Here is an 8,828-nt window from a genome sequence, read left to right as displayed (position 1 = left end):
ACGAATAGCGTCCGTCACAAAATCCTAGTCGCTAAAATGCGACAGAATTTATCTGTCGCTACTTCCATCGCTAATATGTGACGAACATGCTCCATCGCTAAATAAGCACAATTAGTTTTGCGATGGATTATATTATGTCGCTAATCCATCATTAATTTAGCGGCGGATTAGCGACGAAATATAATCCGTCCCAAAACATCAAAAATTTATCATTGAATATTAGCGACAGATATTAACCGTCGCTAATCCTTCACAAAATTAAAATTAAAAATAAAAATAAAAAAAGAGCCCTGAGGTGTGCGCCTCATACGCCTTGAGGCGCACGCCTTGAGGCGAGGCGCGCCTCAAGCTGAGGTGTACATGCCTTGAATTTTTTTAGTCAAATGAGGGTCAAAGTTCTCATTTGACCAAAAAATAGGTTTTTTTTATGTACACGCCTTGGATTTCATGCATCCACCTTGTTTTAGAGAAAGCTGGCACCTGTTCTTTTCTTCAAACTAACAGAGAAAAAACAAAACAAAACCAGTCTTCCATATAAAAAAATAACATGTGGAATCAAAATGCCACAAACAACTTCCTAGTCGAGACAATTGGTAGCTCAAGATGTTGTGCATAATGGCAATTTTCAGTCAACAATTTACCAAGTAGAGTTGAACCACCTACCATTCTGAACAGACTTGAACTTCAAGATGTTATGCATAAGAGTGGTTTTCAGTCCATTACCTCCGGTATGGAGAGCTTAAGACGGAACTTGTGGCCATCATAATGATGCAGAACAGGTCTGAATGAGTCTTCATACGATGGTTTATAAAGCTTTCGCACATGAATTCTCACATCTTGATTTATGGAGACACCAAATCAAGGAGATATTACTAACTGATCAATGATGTATGATAACAAAAGGAAAATAGAAAGTGGTTGATTGCTTATTCTACCTGTGTAAGAAATCTTGATTCACCTTTACATTTTTTTTCCAAGCCGTAGGATCAATATTAGTTCCACCAAAACTGTCAGCCTATACAAGAATCAATAAACAATAGGGTAGGGTGAAAAGGTTTGAGGCAGATCACAGTAAATAAGAAAAAAAGGGAACAAGATAAGAAGAAAACTAGTGCATGATCATCGGTGTGGTAATCCTGCAAAGAAAGAACGACCATGGATCTCCTCCAAAACCCTAAACACTCCCTCCTCTGCCTCTGCCTCTGTAAACTCCTCTTCCTCCGCCACTCTCCTTCTTCTTGCCTCCTTCCCTCTCCCCGTCCCTTCCTCCTTGGAAAACCCCTCCTAGGGTTAGGTTTAGCGTTTTCTCCCAATTTCAAGTGGTTTTCAACAAAGGCATTCCAGAGAAACCCAAGCAAGCGCATTGAATTCTCTGATTCTGACAATGAATTCGACAACGATCAATCGGCGAAGACGAAGGCGATTGACAAGGGCAAGCTCCCCCCACCCTATGACCCCTTCAGCAAGAAGCCCGTCATGGAGGAGCTCGACGACCCCAAGAACCTTCAGAAGGTCTTCCACAGAATGCGCATCGAGGGCCTCACCACGAACGCCATCAAGATGTTTGATTTCCTCTCCAGGTATGGTCGGAACCACAAGGTGCTGGAGCTCTTTGCCGTGATCAAGGACAAGGGGAACATGCCAGACGTCGTCGCCCACATGGTCATGATCGAGGCCTATGCCAACGCTGGCCAACCCAAGGAGGCCCTCAAGGTCTACCTGTGGATGCTTGCCGCCAGTGTCTGCCCCAACACCTACACCTACCACGTCCTCGTCCGGGGGCTCGTGGCGGCGAACCACCCGTGCGATGCTGGGAAGTACGTTGTGAAGATGCTGGATCAAGGGATCCGGCTGGGTCTGGCGACGTACGTGGTGATTTTCGAGTCGTTCTGCTGAATGGAGAAGGTGTCGCCACCCACCGCTCCAGCAGAGCCCTTGCACAAAGAGAGAGAGACGCGCCCATCAATGCATTTGGTGTGGAGGCTGTGAGGAGAAAGGAGGGAAGAGGGAGAGATCATGCCCTAAATGGGGCTTTTTATATCGCAAATCAGTGACGGATAATTTTTGTCGCAAAATCCATCGCTAATTTGTGACATATTGGTAAAAAAAAATCATCGGTAATCTGTGCCTATTCTGTGATAGATTTTGGGACGAAAAATTTCTGTCACGAATTTGTCGCTAATTAGCGATGAATTTTGCAACATAAAAATTACATCGCTAATTTCGTTGCAAATTTCAATTTTGGCGACAGCTAGTTTTCTCTAGCTAATCCGTCATAAATTTGCAACGAAAAAAATCCGTCGCAATTTTTTGTTGCTAATTAACGTTTTTCTTGTAGTGTTAGCAATAAGTAGGTACAAAGCATTCGAGAACTCAGGCTCTACTTTCTTAGTAGAAGTTGTTGGGTCCTGATGATGGATCCGATGTAGCCATAGGGTCTCACACCAGAATCCAAAGAGCCACATGATGGTGGGCTTAAAAACTCCTTGAATGAGATTAAAAATCTCATTCAAGGCTGGGATAATGGCTACCCACATGAGGATTATAAGTCCTCAGCCCCTGCGCACTGCAGGTATGAACCGAGAAGGAACCCCTTGAAGGGGGTCATCAATCACCATTCTCAATCTCTATTCTTGTTTCTTTGACACACTACGCACATTATGGTCTTCAAATTCCAATATATGGTATCAGAGTTTGGTTTCTAGTGTGTGTGGTAGTACTCAATGTTCGTAAGTTCTCCATGTCGAAAAACTCAGGAACCATCGGGCTCAACCGATGGTGCTGCCTCGAAGAATTTGCAGCATATGTGAGAGACGTGTAGGGTGGCGCTCGGTGTTGGAAGGGACGTGCTAGTAGGTGGCAGAGATCTAGAGTGGCTCTTTGCTGGTTACATTAACAACGACAATAAGCACGAGGTTGAGTCGATGTGCCTCACTGGCCTCATCTGCGGCTTCATCAAGGCTGTCAGTGGCAACCAGCGAGGGGGAGGAGCAGAAGCTGACTGTTTATGCTTGGCTCTCGAATCAAGAAAAAAAACACTAGAGTGCTTATGCAGAAGAGAAAGAGAGGAGAGGGTGTTGTGTGTTCTCCCCGAAACACAAATTCATGTGTTACGGTGTGTACGGAGGAATATCTTGGGACCCGCGATAATGCATATGCCAATGTTGCCCACTATGACTTTATAATAAAATAACATATAAAAAAGTTAGATATGCTTTTAACAGAAATGTCCTCCCGTAAGATAGATATGCATTAGACGAAAATGTCCTCCCGCTCCCCATATATAGATTTGCATGTTCCACCTTTGTTTTTAGCTTGCGCCATAACACATGGCCGCCTTCTTGTTCCTACCTTGTGTTAGATAGAAAACTTTTCCTGGTTTGTTCCTACCTCGTGGAGATAACTATAAATAGAATGACTGGTTCTATCATTGGTGGATGTCAAAGGGGGATTTGTCGGCCATCTCTTTTTACAGTCTTTTCTTCTTCATTTTTGTTAGGCAGTATAAAAAAAAACAATCACGCACAAACATTCCAACAAGTGCCATTAAAGCGTTGAGTACCTTTCTATGTCATCATGTTATTGTTGAAGAACATATGTCATCGTGAGTGTCATTAAGGCATTTTGTTATTGCAGGTAGATTATATCATTTCAACACTTGAAAACTTGAAGATATTTGTAAGGCGGTGGGATCTTCTGACAAGAATACTTGGTTACAGATGCGAGCAAGGGCCTCTACCCCATCCGGTATTGTCCATTCACTCAGTATATGCAATGTAACCAAATCGCGGTTGTAGTAACATGTATATCGATTTGTGAGATATTGTTTTGTTTGTTGATATTGATTTATAATATATTATGTTGAATTGCTGTATATCAATTTGTAAGCTATTATGTGTTTTCTAGTGATAATTTGTGAGATATTTTTTTGTTTGTTAATATCGATTTATAATATATTATGATGAATTGTCGTATATCAATTTGTAAGATATTATGTGTTTTCTACTATCGATTTGTGAGATATTGTTTTGTTTGTTAATATCGATTTATAATATATTATGTTGAATTGTCGTATATCGATTTGTAAGATATTATGTGTTTTCTACTATCGATTTATGAGATATTGTTTTGTTTGTTACTATCGATTTGTAATATATTTTGCTGGATTGTCAAATATTGATTTATAAGATATTATGTGTTTTCTATTGTCGATTTGTGAGATATTATTTTGTTTGTTAATATCGATTTGTAATATATTATGTTGAATTATCGTATATCGATTTGTAAGATATTTTGTGTTTTCTATTGTCAATTTATGAGATATTGTTTTATTTGTTACTATCGATTTGTAATATATTTTGTTGAATTGCTGTATATCGATTTGTAAGATATTATGTTGAATTGTTGTATACCGATTTGTAATATATTATGCTGAATTATCGTATATTGATTTGTAAGATATTATGTGTTTTCTTGTGTCAATTTGTGAGATATGATTTTGTGTGTTAATATTGATTTGTAAGCTATTATGCTTAACTAATCGGTAGTCGTTGTTATATGCATCTTGAATAAATTGTAGTAAATGTATGCGTTGGCCAACACAAATTGATATTTTGCTCATGGCAGTGTTGAGCATATCAACTAATTGCAGTAAAGAAGATGTGTATCAATCATTGGAAAGTCATGGATCAACGAACATCCATACTATCAACGCTTCTGAAGAATTGAATATGTGCACTAATGATGCACATGATAAAAAGGGTGCAGGCATTGGATTCACTCTTGACTTGAATATTCCAGCAGACAAAATGCATTTTGATAATGAAGTAGATGATCATGACAGTGCACTTGACAAAGGTGCAGGCACCTCAAGTCTACATGATAGTACACTTGACTCTGTTTCCGTAGAGGGAATGCAGTTTAATAATGAGGAAGCTGCATACAAATTTTATAATGATTATACCTTAAAACTTGGCTTCAGTGTTAGAAGGTATTTTTGGGCAAAAAATGCACAGGGTGTCGTGGTGAGAAAGGCATATATTTGTTCTAAGCAGGGTTGGAAGAAGTCAAGTGGAAATCCAACAAGCAGCAAGTCAGATTCAAGATGCGGTTGTCCAGCAAGAATGGTGTTAAGAAGACTTCTGAATGGGAAATACATAGTTCGTACTTTAATCATTTATGACTCCTATGTTAAGGTCACATCATAAACTGAGTGAAGTGCATGCTGTAATTGCTGAAATAGCTAATAGCACCGGCATTACACCAAGGAAGACATACAATTTTTACGCGCACGTAGATGGTGGTTGCGAGAATGTACCATTCACACCTATGGATCTAAGAAACCACTTGAGAAGGAAGTGATCAGAAAACATGAAGAATGAAAGAATATATTCTTTGGTTGATTACCTACAGAAAAAATCGAACATTGACCCTGGTTTCTTTAGTGCAATGCAACTGGATGAAGATGGGTATGTTGTGAATATGTTTTGGGCAGATTCAAAGTCAACAATAGATTATGAATGCTTCAATGATGTGCTTATTTTTTATACGACAGTGAAGATTAATATGGAACAATAGCCATTTGCGTAGTTTTTCAGAGTGAACACTCACAGAGTTGCATATTAGGCGGCATTTTTTTATATGACCAGACCAAGGAAATCTTTGAGTGGTTGTTCAGAGTATTTAAACCGGCAATGAATGGGAAGCACTCTGGAGTTGTACTTATATATGGTGATTATGCAATTGCAGTTGGAGTATCTCATGTATGGCCATATGCACATCATTGCCTGTATTTGTGGCATATCTTTCAAAATGCAGCAAAGAACATATGATGCATTTTTAATCAGAAGACAAGGTTTGATAAAAAATTTAGACAGTGTGTACTTGAAAGCATAGATGAGGTCACATTTATGTTCTATTGGGAGCAAATGATTCAGATGTACGACCTTGAAGACTGTGTGTGGTTACAACATTTATATGTAGACAAAGAGAAGTGAGCATTGGCATATGGAAGACAATACTTTTGTACAGGTATGATAAGCACACAAAGAACTGAATCTATGCATGTGACACTGAAAAAACCTTGTATTCATGTTTAACAATATTTCATTTTATGGAATAGTATGAATTATTTATAGACGGTCTTAGACAGAATGAACTTGAACAAGATATGAAATGCTTCAACACCCGCCTTGTAACTTTGGGCATAAAAATATTGACGCGACTTGTAGATCTGTATACACTAACTGTATTTGAATGGACTAAGAAGGAGGTTATATAGGTCATGAATTGCAACATAGAAGGACGTATGCAATATGAGAATATGCACAAATATCATGTTGTATGGGAGAGCGAAGAGCATCCAAAAAAGGCAAGAAGCACATGTTGCGTACAATGTTGACAACGGAACAGCTGAATATACATGCAAAATGTTTGAATTCAAAGGTATTTTATGTCGTCATGCATTAAAGGCACTTAATCAAGAGAAGATATAAGAAATACCTAAGTCATATATAATGTGAAGATGGACGAGGCAAGCAAAGATTGAACTGCTAGATATAAATAATGTCAGTTCATCTAGTGTTAATGAGAAGTGGCAGATAGCCTCATGTTACCAACAACTATGTAAATCACTTATGCATGTTGCAGATTTGGCATCGAAAAGCAAAGAAGCCTATGTATGTATGAGAAAAGTGTCAAAGGAATTACTTAAAAAAAGTGCAGTTAATTTACCATGAGTTTGTTGCAGCTCGTGAAGACCAATATAAGAAAACAGGATCGAACAACGTAGGTAAAAATCACGCTTCCCCTGACCCTTGTGAGAAGTTGCGTCGAAGCGTAAACATCATCTTCGACAAGTCAGGAGTAAACGTTGTAGATTATGATGAAAATATTCACCTAGCGAAGGGTATCAAAAGAAAAAATGCCTCTGATCGCAGTCGTTGGAGGACAAAGGGTGCACTGAAATTGGTTGGCAAGAAAATGTCTAAGAAACAACCAACCCCTAAGCAACCAAGCCCTTCGCATGAACAAGTATGTAATACAGTATATTGCTTCCCATGTAAATTGTATTACGTGCAACCTATCAATATCTAACTTGTCTAATTTCCAACATGTAGCAATACCATACAGACGTGTACTACAATGTTGGAACCTACAATCCATCCGATTTGTTTGAGTGGAACGATGGCATGAGTTTGACAAGTCTTTTGGTATGTAACAATTTTGGGAAGATGTTGCATTTCTTGTTGAACTTAATGTAGTGTCAGATATTGTTCTGTTTCATGTCAGACTCTAATCAATTCAAAAGTGAGCAACACAATACAGGAATCACGTGTGAATTCTTAAACTACAAAATAGTTGTAGCATTTAACTTTCATATCTTACAAATCGTTGTAAAGTTTAGCATTCTATAATTCTTTATTGTAGTTCTATAATTCTTTGTTGTAAATCGAAAATTCTGTCTTGTAATGTTATAATTCTTTGTTGTAATTTTACAATAGAAATCATACTAAAAATATCATAAAAATCGACACTAGAAAACACATAATATCTTACAAATCGATATACAACAATTGAGCATAATATATTACAAATCGATATACAAAAATTTAACATAATAGCTGACAAATCGATATTAACAGACAAAACCATATCTCACAAATCGATACTCGAAAACACATAATATCTTACAAGTCGATATACGATAATTCAACATAATATATTACAAATCGGTATATGGCAATTCAGCATAATATCCTACAAATCGATATACGACAATTCAACAAAATATATTATAGATCGATAGTAACAAACAAAATAATATCTCACAAATCGATAATAGAAAACACATAATATCTTACAAATCAATATACGGAAATTCAACATAATAGCTTACAAATCAATATTAACAAACAAAACCATATCTCATAAATCGATACTTGAAAACACATAATATCTTACAAATCGATATACGACAATTTAGCATAATATATTACAAATCGGTATATGGCAATTCAACATAATATCTTATAAATCGATATACGACAATTCAGCATAATATATTACAAATCGATATATGGCAATTCTGCATAATATATTACAAATCAATATTAACAACCAAAATAATATCTCATAAATCGATACTAGAAATCGATAATTCTTTGTTGTAGTTCTATAATTCTTTGTTGTAAATCATTTATTGTTTATTGTAATTCTATAATTCTTTGTTGTAAATCGATAATTCTGTGTTGTAATGTTATAATTCTTTTTTGTAATTCTATAATAGAAATCATACTACAAATATCATAAAAATCGATACTAGAAAACACATAATATCTTACAAATCGATATACAACAATTGAGCATAATATCTTACAAATCAATATATGGAAATTCAACATAATAGCTTACAAATTGATATTAACAAACAAAACCATATCTCACACATCGATACTCAAAAACACATAATATCTTACAAATCGATATACGATAATTCAACATAATATATTATAAATCGATATACAAAAATTCAACATAATAGCATCGCTTATCAATATTAACAAACAAAACCATATCTCACAAATCAACACTAGAAAACACAAAATATCTTATAAATCGATATACGACAATTCATCATAATATATTACAAATATCGATATACGACAATTCAACAAAATATATTACAAATCAATTATACCAAACAAAACAATATCTCATAAATTGACACTAGAAAACACATAATATCTTACAAATCGATATTAACAAACAAAACCATATCGCACAAATCGATACTTGAAAATACATAATATCTTATAAAAGCGATATAC

The 8,828-nt window shown here is 36.2% G+C and overlaps 1 pseudogene; it reads left to right on the top strand.

Annotated features, from left to right (window-relative positions):
• Positions 1 to 1,155: 1,155 nt before the first annotated feature.
• Positions 1,156 to 1,989, top strand: LOC149828755 (pentatricopeptide repeat-containing protein At5g25630-like; annotated as a pseudogene).
• The last annotated feature ends 6,839 nt before the right edge of the window (positions 1,990 to 8,828 follow it).

This window comes from Nuphar pumila, chromosome 9, assembly GCF_984573655.1.
Source record: "Nuphar pumila chromosome 9, dmNupPumi1.hap1.1, whole genome shotgun sequence".
Classification (NCBI taxonomy): Eukaryota; Viridiplantae; Streptophyta; class Magnoliopsida; order Nymphaeales; family Nymphaeaceae; genus Nuphar; species Nuphar pumila.
The sequence above is the reverse complement of the archived record's forward strand: the minus strand, read 5'-3'. Positions and strand labels throughout refer to the sequence as shown.